At 39.2% G+C, this 16,281-nt stretch overlaps 1 protein-coding gene and 1 long non-coding RNA gene across 2 annotated transcripts in view; one reads left to right on the top strand and one right to left on the bottom strand.

The window, feature by feature from the left end:
- OSR1 (odd-skipped related transcription factor 1) overlaps positions 1–16,281 on the top strand; it is a 217,396-nt gene that overhangs the window by 98,628 nt on the left and 102,487 nt on the right.
- Positions 3,325–5,831, bottom strand: LOC112664773 (uncharacterized). The gene is made up of 2 exons (XR_003139957.3): positions 5,196–5,831; positions 3,325–3,563 (listed from the first exon to the last, which is right to left on the bottom strand). It is a non-coding gene; the product is annotated as an uncharacterized LOC112664773 (long non-coding RNA).

Raw genomic sequence — 16,281 nt, 5'->3', positions numbered from 1 at the left:
ACTGACCTCTGTCTCTCCTGCTGGTGTCCAGGTTTGTCCCACCCATGCCATCACTGCCAATAATGCCCCTTGTCAGTCCTCCCTCAAGGATATAGGATATGTTCAGATGCTCTCTCGGCTCCCTAGGGCTAGAGGACATTCAGAAGATGGTCTCAGTTTCTTTCTTTTTGACTGGTCCCAACTTTCCTTCCTGCTTCACTGCACTGAGGTTGGAGAGGCCACATAAGAGAGGCTCTCAAATCAGGCTGCTGGACAGGAAGTGAGATGCCAGTCCTCTCTGGTTACATTTTATATCTAGTTACAGTTTTTATCATCTTCCTCTAGGGCTAGTACTGGCCATATATGAAGGCTAATATGGAGATGTGCATCCCTCCTCTGAGATCTGTGCAACAACTACTAAATCTTGCCCCACTTTCCATCTCAATTCTCTTGTTCTTCTAGCAGATCAAAGCTATGTAATTTCTGGGGGAGTTTGCTTCTCAGCCTTTTGGCTTAGATCAAGTATAATTTCTGAGGGGATATCTGCCTTCTTCCTTATACTACTATTTATAGTATAAGATTTGTATTCTGATTCCATCCAAGTTGCTGAAGATTCAGAAACCCTTTTCTCTAACGTAAAAGTCTGGCTCTCACAGTGAAAGCCTTGGCTCTCGAGGTTATGCTCTGTTTCTAGAGTATATTTAAGAAACATAAAGTCAAAATCTGATTCTTCTATTCTCTGTGTTTTTTCCTTCCCTAAAGCAATAAGTTCAGTTCAAAAACAAAAATCTAGGTTTTTGAGTAATGTTGACATGAAGAAATAGCTTGTAATAGTGCATTGATTGCTATTTCAGAGAATTACCCTGCTACAATCAGAATTGCTACAATTTGCTTTGCTCATTTTAGCAATGATCAGATTTTCATGAGAATCAGGGAAGGAAGATAGGCCATTAGAAGTACTAAAGAGATAAAAAAAAAGAGGAGGGTTCCAAAAAATGGAAAGTGAGTTGACATTAAAATTATCTTTACGACTATAGATCTTTGTAAAAAGCATCATGAAAAAAATGGGAGGCAAACTAGTTCTACCATTTAGTATCCCTATCACATTGACAAGACAAATCTACTGGTTTTTTCATCCATGAAATGGGCATAATAATACTTACCTGCCTTGGGGCACCTGGATGGCTCAGCTGGTTAAGTGTCTGCCTTCAGCTCAGGTCATGATCCCAGGGTCCTGGGATTGAGTCCCAAGTCAGGCTCCCTGATCAGTGAGGAGTCTGCTTCTCCCTTTCTCTCTGCTGCCCGCCCCCACTCATGCCCTCTCTCTCTCTCTCAAATAAATAAATAAATAAATAAATAAATAAATAAATAAATACTTATCTGGCTGTCTACTTCAGAGGTATGTGTGCACATAGAAATCTGAGGAGGTATTATTTTTTAATAAGCTTTGTTCTGTGTAGAGCAGACATAATTAGCCCTAACAATGATTATATGAAACATTATAAGTAAGAAGGACCATGCTCCCTAAATGATGGATGATCTGATTTTCAACTTTAAGGACAATCAGTTTCTTGACAATCTTAATAGATCTTTTTCTCTCTCATTCTCTTTATTCTTTTCTTCTTTCCCTAGGAAGAATTTAGGCAATGCCCACAGTAACATGGTCATTGCATTGTATTCATCTCCAAAGTTGGCATCGAACTACAGTCAGTGGTTGGACTTTTGGCTGACTTATCAGTTACCAGGCATTAGAGAATGATGAGTGTTTGGGTAAAGAGGATGTACTCCACAGTGGATTGTGGGGAGTAAATATAAAAGGGTAATAATAATGGTCCTTAGCCTTGAGAGATTCCAGGTGGTTCTCTAGGGAGACATTGTTTAATCATTTATTCATTCAACAAATATTTATCAAATCCTCTCATGTGCCAGGCACTATTCTAGGTACTAAGAATACAGCAATGAACAAAATTTGCATTTTAGGGAGACCTGACCAAAACACATAAAACAAGAGTATTTAAAAATATAATTAATTGCTAAGTTATGTGGTCTGGAGGATCCGTGCTATAGGAATGAATGTAGGAATGTTGTTTGCATTCTGCAAACTTCAAGGAATTACATTTTGAACTGGAGTTTGAAGTTTGGAAGAAATCCTTCAAATGGTAGGCAGGAAGAAATAGAAGGAAAAGACTCAGTTATTTTGGAGACATGGAAGAAACATTCTTGATGTAAATGGCAGATGTATTTTGGAGAGGATTGAGAAATTTGGAGAAAAAATGTGGGAGATGGAGAAGCTTAATTTTAATAGGCTGGGAACAAAGGGCCATGGAAAGTTTTGGGTGCAGTGGCAGTAGGGTGTTGGGGATATAAGGGTGATGTGATAAACATTGTCATTAAAAAATATGCATTTGGTGCATTAAAGATTTAGGCCACAGAAAGAATTGTACATGCGTTGTCATTCCCAAAGTTCTACTACATGCCATGAAAAAGATTGGAAATCATTAGGACAATGGTTCATTTGTAGAACAGTGATAAGTCTGGATAAAAAAAATAATAATAAAAATAAATCTCCTGAAGTCCAGATTATTTAATTAATTGAACAATCTTATTGTGAGTCCTACCTAGTTTATGCAGATATGTATAGCTCTACACATCCACCTTTTTTTTTTACACATCCACCTTTGTCACATTTGTATGTGGGTCCGTTGATGTGGATTTAATGAAATGATTTATGATTTGTTTACTTGGAGTCACCAAGTCATGTTTCTATTGAACACCAGGGACTAACAATAGGAATTTCAACTTCTTAGGAAAAGCCCCTACCACACACAGAGAAAAAGGGTTTGTGGTATCAACTTGGAATACTTCTTTTGCTTGATCCAGTGGCCAAGGGCAAACTAGTGACCAGGCATTATTTTCCAGAGACACTTAAGGAACCTATCATTGAAAAGCTAATCACACTCTATTGAGAATTTAAGCCACAGTGGCCATGTGTTTATAAGCCTTCAGTGTATTCAAGGAGGAGGTTTCTTATGCCACTAAAAACTAGGACTTGGTTAGGGATAATGTGGTTCAGGTTTTCCAATAATTGTGTGGAAATTCCCTGGGTGAAATGTATGGGTCTGGGAAAAATCAGAATTGACAATACTCAATGACTTCTGATTTTCCAATCCATCAGAATGCCCGGTGGTGTCTCCTTAGCTATCTGCTCATCAAGCTTTAAGTTGGTAAAATCCTTAGCAAATAAAACAATGCTTCTCACTGTGTGCTGTCATTGAAATCTAAAAGGAGTAGAATGTGTGTTTGGTCAATGGAATTGGCAAACAGATCAGGCTTCTGGGGCATCTGGACATTGTTCATACTGAAACCTTTTATTTGTTCATTTAGAAACGAACAACCAGGAAAGCTTCTGCATTTGGGAGATGTTTGCAAAACGAGTTCTTTCAGGTTGGGTTTGGCTACAGTCCCATGTGAAGCAGTCACACTTCTTACTTCTTATTCAACGGATTGTGGATAAACCAGGAAAGTGTTGGCTCTTCAGATTGTTTGATCTTTGTTGCACTGCCCATTTTTGCAGATTCTGACATCTGGAATGTAAATTAGAGCTACACATTTAATATTTCTGTTTAATGTTCATTATTGGTCTCCCCTGAAGATTGTTATTCAGGATTGGCTGCCAAGGGCCTGCTATTCTAATTGACAGAGTTCTTACCCGGCACTGTAGATATTCTCTCTGCCTGAGTAGACCAAGAAAGGGATAATGCACTTCTGCAATTTTCATTGAAAACAGTAAATCATCAGAACTGTGTAAGTTGACATTTGTGCTGAGCATTTCATAAATGTTTATTGAATGTGCCATTCTAGAGGCTTCTAGAGCATTTCTGAATAGAAAATTCTTATTTACACTCTAGGAATTATGGAAAAATCAAAAACCCCAGACACATCATGGTATACATTTTGTTTCACTCAATTCTGTGAAGTTTAATCAACAAATAAATACTAGACAAGCATCTCCAGATGCTATTGGGAATGCAAAGGGAAAGAAGGAATAAGTTTTCTTCTTAAGATATTGTATTAGTTTGCCATAACAAAATGCCACAGAAATAAAAACAAATACCACATAATCAAACAACAGAAATGTATTTTCTCACAGTTCTGGAGGCTAGAAGTCTAAGATAAAGCTGCTGGCAGATTTGGTTTCTTCTAAGCCTCTCTCCTTGGCTTTTAGACTACCACCTTCTTGCTATGTCTTCACATTTTCTTTCCTCTGTGTGCCATTTATGGTGTCTTTCTGTGTGTCCTTATCTATTTTTAGAAAGATACCCATCATATTGGTTTAGGGCGCACCTTATAAATTTCATTTAACGTAACTACTTCTTTAAACTACTTATTTAAACTAAATACAGTTACATTCTGGGGAACTGGGGGTTAGACTTCAACATGAATTTTGGAGGGGGACACAATTTAGCCTGTTAATAGTACTGTTTAGTAGTAGATGAGAAGCTATACATGGAATGACTATTATACAAACATAGAATCAGCCAATCATAGGAGCAGAGTTCTATGGGGATTCAGAGAAGAGTGTTCCCATCTGTTTGGAAGAACTGGGGAAACCTTTATGGATGAAATGGTTTTGAGATGGATATTGAAGAACAGATTTTAAAGAACAAACTCAAATTGAATTATATGAAATTGATGTTTTAAAAATCAAAACAGTCAAATATCAGCAAATTCATATGGTATAACAACATATTTCTTTTCATACTACTGGTGTAGGGGAAGGATTGGCAGGCTTTTTCTAGAAAGAGCCAGATAGTAAATGTTTTAGGCTCTGTGGGCTATGTGGTCTCCTTCACAACTACTTAAATCTGATATTATAATAGGCAAACATCCATGGACAATGTGTAAACAAATGAGTGTGGCTATGTTCCAATAAAACTTTATTCACAAAAACAGGCAGCAGACATAACGAGTAAGTGGAAGAGTCAGAGTAATAACATAGATCCCCCAACGTCCACACTAATGCCCTTTCCACTATGCCATGCTAATTTTGTTTCTTAGGAACTAGCAAGATTCTAAGATTCTAAGTATATATGAGAAGGTGTTTTAAAAAAAATTTAAAAAATCTATTTGATAAAATAAAAACTAAAAGTACCCCCATCCCCTCAAAAAAAAGGGGGGGGGAGCCCAGATTTGGCCCTGGCCCATAATTTACTTACCCTTTCAGAGGGGAAACTTTAAATTTCCTAACTCTTCAGTTTGCTGAAATGTGTCTTCCTTGACGCTTTCACACCCCTGCGCCAGGCATGGAGTTCCTCTTCTGTGACATGCTGATCCCCTCTGTTCCAAAGCAGAGCCTTCCAACATCCAGAGACTGGAGAGAACAGAAAATACCTTGGCTCCAACTCAATGTTGTCATGTGGTAACAGACCACAAACCTAAGCCACTTCCGCCTTGTCCCTTAACTCTTGGCACATGTGTGTTTTGTTTCTATTTTATTGGCTCCTGAGTGGAACTGCAAAAAGACTCGTGGCCTCCTTTTATCTAGCGAGGGAAAACAGGCAACCACCTCTCCTCACCACGTTCTTGGTATCCCTTTTGCAGAAAGGGCTCTTTCACAATATCAGATTTTTCCAGATGACTGAGAATTTCCAGCAAATACAAACAATTCATTGTGAGCAGGAGATGTACTAAATGTACAAAGATGCTTCTGTTTTTCACAGAGAGGACACTGACAATAACGTCACCCTCTAGGGAAGATTCAGTGGTATCACTGGGGACCCCTCCTCTATTAGTTCTTTACAAGTATTTATAGAGTGGCTACTGCCCCCCCCCCCCCACCTTTCTAGTTCTGGAGATAGAGCTGTGACCAGTCAAGGCAAGATTCTTTTTTTCATGAAGCTTTCATTCAAAGGGAAGAAGGCAGAAAAGAAATAAGCAGAAAAGTATATAAATCGCATGATCCCAAATGGTAATTGTCATTTATAAAGAAAATAGAACAGGGTAATCGGCTGCAGATTGAGGGTGGCTAGTTAAGGAATGGTGAAGGGATTTGAGCAGAGTAGGGGGCTGGCCATGTGATGAGCTGCCTCGGAGCATTATAGGCAGGGGCAATAGTAACGTAAGGCTCTGACTTGAGATCAGGTGTGATCTTGGAACAGCATGGCCAGGACGGCCAGAGTGGAATGAACTGGAGAGAGAGTAGTGGAGAGCAAAGTTGGAAATCTGCTGTGACACAGTGAGGCTTCAGGACACCCTGAATAGCGGGATTCTGTCCCAGATCCAGGTGGCCTCAGACTGAATGCTTTAAAGTCCTTGTGTCCCTTTCATAATTTTTTTTCTTTTCCTTTTCTATCAAGTTGTCTTAGCTTATGCTCACTCTTTTATGCCCTGACTCTAATCTTGGGATGAGAAACTAGGTAATTAGCCTTATTAAAACCTGATGCAGAAGATGGAATTGAGCTCCAGTGAGGGTCTGAGAGATTCTTCTGATTAAGTTTCTGGAGAGTTTGAGAGTCCCTCAGACACTCAGTGCCTTTTCATACTGACCTCTCAGCTGTGTCTCTGCTAGTTGAGGCTGCTGAGTGTCTGACTTCTGGGTAAGAGTGAAGAAGCTGTAGGAACACAGTCATCTTCCTTTATAAGTGCATTCCTGTGTCTTTAGAGAGAAATCTAGTAGATTTCTAAAGGAAAATCGTTGTCACTTAAGTAATTGCACCTTTCTGGGATTCCAAATAAGCAGGAAAGACCACGGTAGCTGAATACAGGGCTTAATGTCCACTTTGTTCTCCTCCTTCCCTTTTCTCCTTGAGTTTATATGAGGATTTATCGTAGAAAACATCTTTTTATTTCTTCTAATGCTGTTAGTAAAAGAAGGTGAACAATAAAATCATGTCTGTTCCTGTCTTTATGGAAGAAGCGGCAGTTGGATAGGATATGATTTCCATCGGGATGAGGATGATGATGTTGAAGGTGAAAAGGTTTGCAGTCCTTAGAGCCTGAATGTCTCTGGGCTTGAGTATCCTTTCCTGTTGCTCTTTCCTCCCTCATACTCTTGCACCATAATGTTATACCATGGGATCCTGCCAATAATGTTTTTTCCTCTGCAAAATCAGTTTTTAGAGTTCTGTTTTCACTGTATATTTTCAGAAGCACTGAAGACCAGAATACTGTTTGGCAGGACCAGCATTGATATTACCACCAGGTGCAGGAGACAGCAGCCATGAGTGACCTCAGGGACACATCATAACCCTACTATATCCTCCCCATGCCCTGCCTGCTCTGAAATCCTATCACAACAGCTATAATATCTGACTTCAAGTTTTTGTCTCACATTAAAATGTAAATGCCCAGGGGAAGAGTAATGCCTTACACTTTCTCTACACATTTATCCCTTAGGGGGAGTTAGATACTTTACTGACATTAGGTTTTTATAGGAGGAAGAGAGGAAAGTGTGACAACACTAGAATGCCTGAAACTCAGGAAGTTGGGGTTGAGATTGGGGGTGGTTTCTGGTGCAGGTGAAGGGGAGATTTGAAGGAGACGGCTCAAAAAGAGAAGCTAGAAACACCGAAGACAAATTTGGCTAACTCTACAGTCATCTAAAGCTCTGGCCTCAGGAAATACCATTAGGCTGTTTCCTTCCTTGGCTCATCAGTTATGGTCTCTTTGCTTTATATTGATTTCCTACCCTCTGCCCAAGGCACCATGTCATAGCCAAGGACCTGTATCCATATGCAGTGTAATTTGCTAAGATTGCTGAGTCCGAGTTTCAGAATCATCTCAAGATTTGGTGCATTTGTTCTGTTGTTTGCCTCCCTTTCAATGCATATTATAAATAAAACCTAGCCCAACACGGCTGACCATTTTCTATTCCTACTGTCCCCTCCTCCATGCAGGTAATCCTTTTCCAAGTCACAAAGCTCTTCCCTGCCTCATCCATCTCCCTGTCTTGGGCTGGTTCTGTAACTTGCACCCTACATTACCTACCTTCAATGACTTCTCCTTGACCATTAATCCCAGATGTGGAATCTTGTCAAATCTTATTTAAAATCAAAGTACTCTTTATGCAGCCACTAAATCTCCTTCATCTTTCATGACAGGGATATATCAAGGAAACTCCATTCGATTTGTTCAACATGACCTCCTCTGCCTGGTTCCCTGCAGCCTCCCTTTAATAGAGAGTGGGCTTTTCCAGGTGTTCTCCTTCCACATCTTTTAAGAATGCTTCCAAGAACTCATCTACTACATCCCTTCTATTCCTAAACAAACCAGATGTTACCATGCTGATCTTCTATCTCCCTGCTTGTCTTAAGAGGGATCTTAAAAGAAATATGAAGGATGGATCTGGCTATTTTCAAATCCTTGGGAATTACTTCCAAATAAATGAATTTCAGTTACTGCCTCTTTACCTTGTCTGCTCTTCCCATGATTGTAAATTTCAAAAAGAAAAAAAAAAAAAGGGAAGAAAGAAAACCAAAAAGATAAATAGCCATGTGTTTTCTACTGCATTATATGATGTACTTATATTTGGTCATAGGTTTTTGAAGTTTACCTTTAGGTCAGTTATGCTCAAATGTAAATTTGAGGTTTGAGGCAGCTCAATACATTCCTCTCAATATATAACATGCCTCAGTTCAGAACCAATTGAGAGATGAACATAGGTAACCTAGAATAAAATATCACCTTTAACACTTTGAGTGAGCAGATTGATTTTCTACTGTTTTAATCCTGTATTAGATACACTTTTTAAACTCACGTCTCTGGAACAGTTGGATAATCACAAGTTTCCTCCCTCAGGGCAAAGCCTACCCCACAGGGTGAAATATATTCTCCTAGCAACAAGTAGATCCCAAAGAGAGGAGAGAGATGCAGGGTGTAAGCCAAGTTCACTGCTCAAGAAAAACATTTCTCCCTAAAGAGTAGAATACATAAAGCATGGGGGAGGGGCCAAGGCAAGAATTCCTTGATATGGAGGTTCAAATGGTGGAGAATAAGGTCTCCAGCAATGTCAGGTTGAATAAGAATTAGCTGTTTGTTTTAAATTGCAGATTCCACAGGCCCAATCTTGATTTGAGATCTGTATCCAAATATATAAAAGAATTCCAAATGATCTGATGCAAGAGGTTAGTGAACCCCACTTTGATGAGATATTCTCCATAAAAGGGATTATATAGTCGAATGTTTTAGAAACACTGGATTAAAAAAATTAAATACATTTCTTTCTCGATTTATAGTATTGTAAATGTTTGAGAGGAGAGCACGTGGTATTTTCCAGACTTTCTTTGACCATACCTATTAATGACTCAAGGGACGGTACTATCTTGCCTTACATAGTTTGAAAAGCATTGAGTTGAATGCCACAACAAATGGAATAACAGTTATAATCTGTACTGGTTAGAACACACCTGAAATTCACTTTTATACTTTAAGAGTGTAAAAAAGAGGAGCTAAAAAAGAGGAGCAGGTTGAAAGAAGAGCAAATAGGATCTTTAGTTGTTTACTAATCATATCACCTGAACAATAGGTTGAAAGAGACCTAAGAGACTCATAGACTAAAATGGAAGCTCAAATATGCATATCTAAAGTCACCCCCCTTGTCAAGACCCCACCAAAGCCACAAGGAGGAGATTCAAAGAACTGGAAAATAAAGAGGAAAACAACAATTGTATTTGGAAGCTGGAAAGGGTACAGAAAATCGTAACTGAGCTAGCAAACCAAACAGCTGAATCCCAAACCAGAGTGGTTACCTATCACAGATTCCTCAGAATGCTCAAGATGGACAGCTTCAGTTACCCTTGAACAGGACATAGTGGTGGGAACAAAAATAAATAGAATTGGGTAAAAATCACTGGCAAAGCAGTCAGATTTTTTAGGTCTTCTAAAATCTGTGCCACTGGCAAACTGACCCTCCCCAGGCCTACAGAGTACTAGATGTTTATTCTCTGAAGAGGGTAAAACAGAAGAATTTTGAATTGGGGGTTGGCTGGCACAGATGTTGGTGTAATTGAAGATAGAGTGTCCTGCTGAAAACCAGGAGATAACCAAGTTCTATACATAACAACATTGAATCCTGAGTTCCCCAGTCCTTTCCCTTCCAGTCCCAGTGAGTCTCCTAGGATACAAATGCCCTAAGCAGGAAATTCAAAGAATATACTTCAAGCAATATGATTATCCCCAAAGAAAAGACTAAAATCAAGGCTTCCCCAGAAATAGCCAGCCAGATCACCCTACAAGGGAAGCTCAAAGTCAACAAACCCCATTCACAAATGGCTGCTATAAGATTCCCAATTCCTCATGCAGTTCCAGCACCTTACTTCTCCCCATTAAGAGCCAATATCTATTTCTCCTCCTCTTGAGATTGGATGGGATTTCGTGACTACCTCAATAAATGGAATGTGTCGCATGATTTTGTATAAGAGGTCATAAATGGTGATGTGGCTTCTGCCTGGCCCTTTGTATCTCTGGATTATTGACCTTAGACCCTTGCCAACATGCTGTGAGGAAGCCCAAACTAGCCCACATGGAGAGGCCCCCTGAAGAGGAACTGAAGCCCTCAGCCAAAAGCTAGCCTCAATTACAAGATCCATGAGTGATCGATTCCAGCCCCCACTCTTAGAAACTTTCAGCTGAGGTCTCTGACAGTGTGAAGCAGAAAGCCCATCCTTGTTATGCTTTGTCCAAATTCCTGAACCACAGGATCCATGAACATAATAAATGGTTGTTTTAGACCACAACACTCTGGAATAAGCATTAATTAAATATTTAAAGAGTTACGCTTAACAATAATTATTTTGGAAGTCACATTCCCTAAATGTTTCAAGATCCTTAGGGGAAGCAATTTGCCATCTAGGAATTTAGAAGAATGATGTTTGTGTGTATATGAGGAGCAGGGAGATCAGATTATGATGGAAGGTAAACTGGTACAGTAAGTACTCCGTCTGTTCCAAAATTCTCTTAAGAGCTTTTATGGAATTTTAAACTATTTTCCTTTTTCTTTGATATTAAAAAAAAACATAGAGGATGAGACATGAACTCATTACAAGAATAAGTTTTGGGATTTCATAAAATGAGGAGAAAGTTTTGAATAGGCTGAATAGGAATTCAAAGACTACCTATAATACATTCCAGAGCTCAGCAACTTTTTTTTCATATTGCCTGCTGTTTAGGATTATATTCATCACTGCTGCATTCAGTTACAGGTGGGGACATTATTTTGGAAACCTCTCTTTGTATTGTCTTTGTAACCTAGATCTATTGCCCATGACGTTTTAGCTATTTAATAACTCTACTGTTCCAACAAAACGTCCCCAAGGAGTACTTCAAGCTCCCAGTGTCCACCAACCTAAGCTCTCCATAGGAGCAATGAAAAACCACAGGTGCGAGAAATCTAAGGATTCTTTCTCTGAGGGGTTCTCTTCAGTCAGTTCTGTTTTTGTCTTAAAATAGATCCTAAGCTCTAAGGAGTAGTTAATCTTAGAAATTCAGAAATGGAAGATTAACCCCCAAAGATTAAGTGATTATCTAAATATGTTAATTCCATGTGATTGTTAATTTATTACCTTCTATCCTCATGGTGAATGACAACCGACCTTGCAAACTTCGTAACAATTATTTTCATCAGATGAGAACAAAAATTTCATTGTGAGTAAGGAAAATAGATATCTTTTCTCCAAAATGAAGAACAGAAAGACAAAACCATGCTCGTGTAGCTTATAAAAGGTGTGAAACATACTCTGAAGTTATATGACTCACTCATGTGGTGTGACATTTTTCATTTGGAAAAATGTTTTCAGCTTGCACTTACTGTAAAAATAGGATTCTGATATTTATAGAAATGAAAAATCTTTATCAGCCTTTCTCCTCCTAAAGAGATTTAGGGTTACTGAATCACTGGCAAGCCCTATTAAGTCAAGAGATACTTGCTGTATGTTGATTTTTGCTAGACTTTTTGATTGGTTCTGGAGAGACAAAGGCAAGTTAGATGTTCAATGTGCCTTTGAAAAGCTTACAGTCTACTGGGGAGGTAAAAACAGTTAAAATATAAGGTAGAAAGTGAGATGGACCATATGGAAGGTAGAGATATATGAATGGGAGTGAAGAAGAGGGAGAGAAACTTTGTGGTTGGTGGTGAGAAAGGATGGTGAGATAAAGGGGAAGAGAGAGAAAGGCAGTTTCATGATAGAGGTAAGCTCGAAAGACCCACAGAGGATTTGTTCAAATGAACAATGAAGATTGAATTTGAATGGAACATCCAAACTAGATGTACATCAGTAACAGTGGGGTCCTTCTAAAAGGGGAGATTCCTAGATTCTACACCAGATTTAAAGACCCAGTTCCCATAGGGGAGGATATGGGTTCTATGTTTTTTAAAGGCCCTTCTTGGGACTTTCACTACAGCTAGATTGGAGAATCTCTGGGCTAAAGTGAAGGGTTCGTAATGAAGAATGTTGAAGATGAAGTTGGAGAATTTGGTTAGTGCCAATTCTTAAAGGGCATTGACATCCAGAATGTATATGGGTTTTAGTCTTGTTAATGGGGTGTCAAGAGAGACCTTTGAGGAATGAAATCAGAATGGTGCTTCAAGAACAGGGAACTCCTGGTGTGTCTAGGATGGATCAGGAAGGAAGGAGACCAGAGGTATGGAGAGCAAGTAGGCACTACCTATAATTTCTCAGGACAAAGTAATGAAAGCATGAACTTTAGGAGTAGCAACAGCAGGGCTGGGAAGGAAAGCATGGGTGGGCTTCTAATCTCACTCACTCTTGTCATTTACTTGAGTTCCTGTGTCTCTTGCTTTGATGTTGCCTCCCATTGAAGATGCTCTCAGTAAGCCCTTAGATACTCCAATCCAAGTTCTTGCTTTCAGGTTAAAATACATTGTGCTTAAATGTATGAGATTGCATTCGCTGTCATTATTTTAAGGAAAAAAATATGTTAAGGCCATTGAGTCCTCTGGACTGCAGGATGCTTAAAAATGTCTCAACTCTGGATACAATGGATTCTTTGCCAAATGAGAAAAGGCGAAGGATGGTGAAGCTGTTGAATTTTTGTATGTGCCCAGCACATTGCATAATTATAAACAGGCATATCATAATCATGTAAAAGATCTTGATTATTGATTTGAGCTCCATTTCTGGTTTCTGAAACTTTTGATTCTGTCCCTTGATTCTCTATGGAAGTCAAGGAATGTTCTGCTCTATTTCCTCTCTGATAATCCTTTCTCCCCTCACCCAGCCAATTCTCATAGACTTAATGATCAATCACCTGATTACTCAGATCTCACAAAGTAGTTCCTTTAAGGAGTAAGAAGGAGTCTGCAAATTCTCGAAGGAATCACCTTGCTTTAAACACATTGTGTCTATTTGGAAAAAAGCTGCAAATGTTTGGCATATTACTGGCCTTTCACATGAATTGTTGCAGTAGGTAGAAACAGGTATTCCTCGTTTCTCTGTATAAAAGGACATAAATAAAAAAGGAAAAGTGAAATGCTATGTCCTTTTATTTACTTATAAATTTTTAAGTTTTTATTTAAATTCCAGTTAGTTTACATACAGTATAATGTTAGTTTCAGGTGTACAATATAGTGATTAAACACTTCTATACAGTACCTGGGAGTCATCACAAGTGCACTCCTTACTCCCCATCACCTATTTTTTTCTTTATTTTTTTAAAGATTTTATTTATTTATTCATGACAGACACACACACACACACACACACACACACACACACACACAGAGACAGAGAGAGGCAGAGACCAGGCAGAGGGAGAAGCAGGCTCCATGCAGGGAGCCTGACATGGAACTTGATCCCTGGTCTCCAGGATCACACCCAGGGCTGAAGGCGGTGCTAAACCACTGGGCCACTGGGGCTGCCCTCATCACTTATTTAAACCATGCCCTCACCTGCCTCCCTTCTTGTAACCATCAGTTTATTCTCTATAAATGAGAGTCTGTTTCTTGGTTTGCCTCTCTCTGTGTGTCTCTCTCTTTTTGCCCCTTTGTTCATTTTTTTTTGTTTCTTAAATTCCACATGTAAGTGAAATCATGTGGTACTTGTCTTTCTCTGACTTATTTCACTTAGCATAATATTCTCTAGCTCCATCCATGTTGTTGCAAATGACAAGATTCCATTTTTTATGGCTAAGTAATATTCCATTGTATATATAGACCACATCTTCTTTATCCATTCATCTATTGATGGATACTTGGGCTGTTTCCATAATTTGGCTCTTGTGGATAATACCGCTATAGACATAGGGGTGCATGTATCCTGTCAGATTAGTATTTTTGTATTCTTTGAGTAAATACCTAGTAGTATGATTGCTGGGTAGGGTAGTCCTATTTTTAACTTTTTGAGGAAACTCCATACTATTTTTCACAGTGGCTGCACCAGTTTGCATTCCTACCAGTAGGGCAAGAGGGGTCCCCTTTCTCCATATCCTCACCAACATCTGGTATTTTCTTATGTTGTTGATTTTAGCCATTCTGAGAGTTGTGAGGTGATATCTCATTGTGGTTTTGATTTGAGAGATGCTATGTCCTTTAAAAGGGAAACATCAGAGGAGGACAAAAATTATCTGTCTCAAAAATGTATTGGTTTAATAAATTCAGTTTAAGCTTAACCCCCAAAATAAAAAGAAAAATTCAAATTAATCTTGTGAAGAACTTAAAATTACCTACTATGATCTCTGGTGCGTGTAATGGACTGCATTGTGTTTCTCCCCAAATTCACACGTTGAGGCCCTAGCCTCTAGGACCTCAGAATATGACTATATTTAGAGAAGGCACCTTAAAAAAGGTAATTAAGTTAAAATGAGGCTGTTAGAGTGTGTCCTAATCCAATCTGATTGTTGTCCTTTTAAGAAGAAACGTAGACATACTAGGGATGCTCAAAGAGAAGGGGATGACCATTTGAGGACATGCAAGAAGGTGGCTATCTGCAAACCAAGGAGAGAGCACAGGACCTCTATCTTGGCCTTCCAGCCACCACATCTGGGAGAAAATCCATTGGTATTGTGAGGCTGCCCAGTCAATGGTACGCTGCTATGGTAACCCTAGCAGACTAACACAGTGCCCCGTGCCCAAGGGAAACTGAAGGTTCAGGTGGGAGGCCTACCATGTCCAACGCAAGAGTGAACTCGTGGCACTTAGTATGAATGGATCTGCCACCCGAACCATTGAGTATCCAAGATCCAACTGGTGGAAACCAAGAGGAACAGGTATTTTCAGGGTCTATCTCCTTTCTATCAGATATGTTCATGCTGAAACACTAGGGATGGAAAAGACTAAAAGGAGATGTTCAGAGTCTCTATTTGAACACCTGTGTCATAGCTGAGATGAAATGGAGATTGTTGATAATGATCATTTTTCGGGTTGTAGTAGACTGTGCCACATGCTTGGCTTTCTTTTGGGGAAAATTCTTTTTTTGGTGTCTGAGCTCTTACCTCCCTCCCCACTTGACCTTGGGAAGTCTCTTCACATGCATTTAGCTTTAATCTCTTTGCCCCCGTTCAGTTACTGTGTGTTTCCATTGCCACTTTGTCTTACCTTTCAGAATGTCCCCTTGACCCCCAAGCCCACTTTTTCCCATGAAGGTTTCCTTCTTACTGGCTCTACAGCTATGAGCCCACCCCAGCTAGCTAATTAATGTGCACCAGTAATAGCAAGTTCCATCAGATCTAGGACACTATCATCGGAATACTCAATAGTATTTTATACACCAATAAAAAAGAATAAATGCTGACAAACTATAACACATTATCAACTGTAATGAGCTTTAAATTTCAGGATAGTTCAAAAGTAGTAGTAGTAGTAGTAGTAGTAGTAGTAGTAGTAGTAGTAGTAGTAGTAAGCCTCTTAGAATCAATGACATGAGATACATAAGCATAAAAATACCATCACTTAAGAACAATGACCAATTTTTTTTTTTAAATATCGCAAATTGTGGTAACCAGCTGAGGTCAGCTGAAATTATGCTGTTTCAAGTTTGTATTATGTTCACTTATTCCCCAAAACATGGGGGAGTGGCAGGGATGTTCAAGGTTTGCCCCAGTTTCTGTGACTTCTGGGCCACTTATGTCCCCATGCTCACTGCCCACCTGCTTTTGGGCTACCCTTTGCTTCTCATGACCCATGCTGTCCTCTTTTCTATTTCCCAGCTGACCAGAGTGTCTTTTCCTCCATATTTTAAAAGATTTCTTGTGTTTTATTTTTATGTGTATTCGATTTTACTGTAGGATTGGGGTAACAGAGGTGGTTAAGATTGCAGTACTTAAAAGTCTTTCGCCCCTTAGCACAAAGAA

Source organism: Canis lupus, chromosome 17 (assembly GCF_003254725.2).
Source record: "Canis lupus dingo isolate Sandy chromosome 17, ASM325472v2, whole genome shotgun sequence".
NCBI classification, from domain to species: domain Eukaryota; kingdom Metazoa; phylum Chordata; class Mammalia; order Carnivora; family Canidae; genus Canis; species Canis lupus.
Note: the sequence above shows the minus strand (reverse complement) of the source record. Positions and strands in the feature narration are given on the sequence as shown.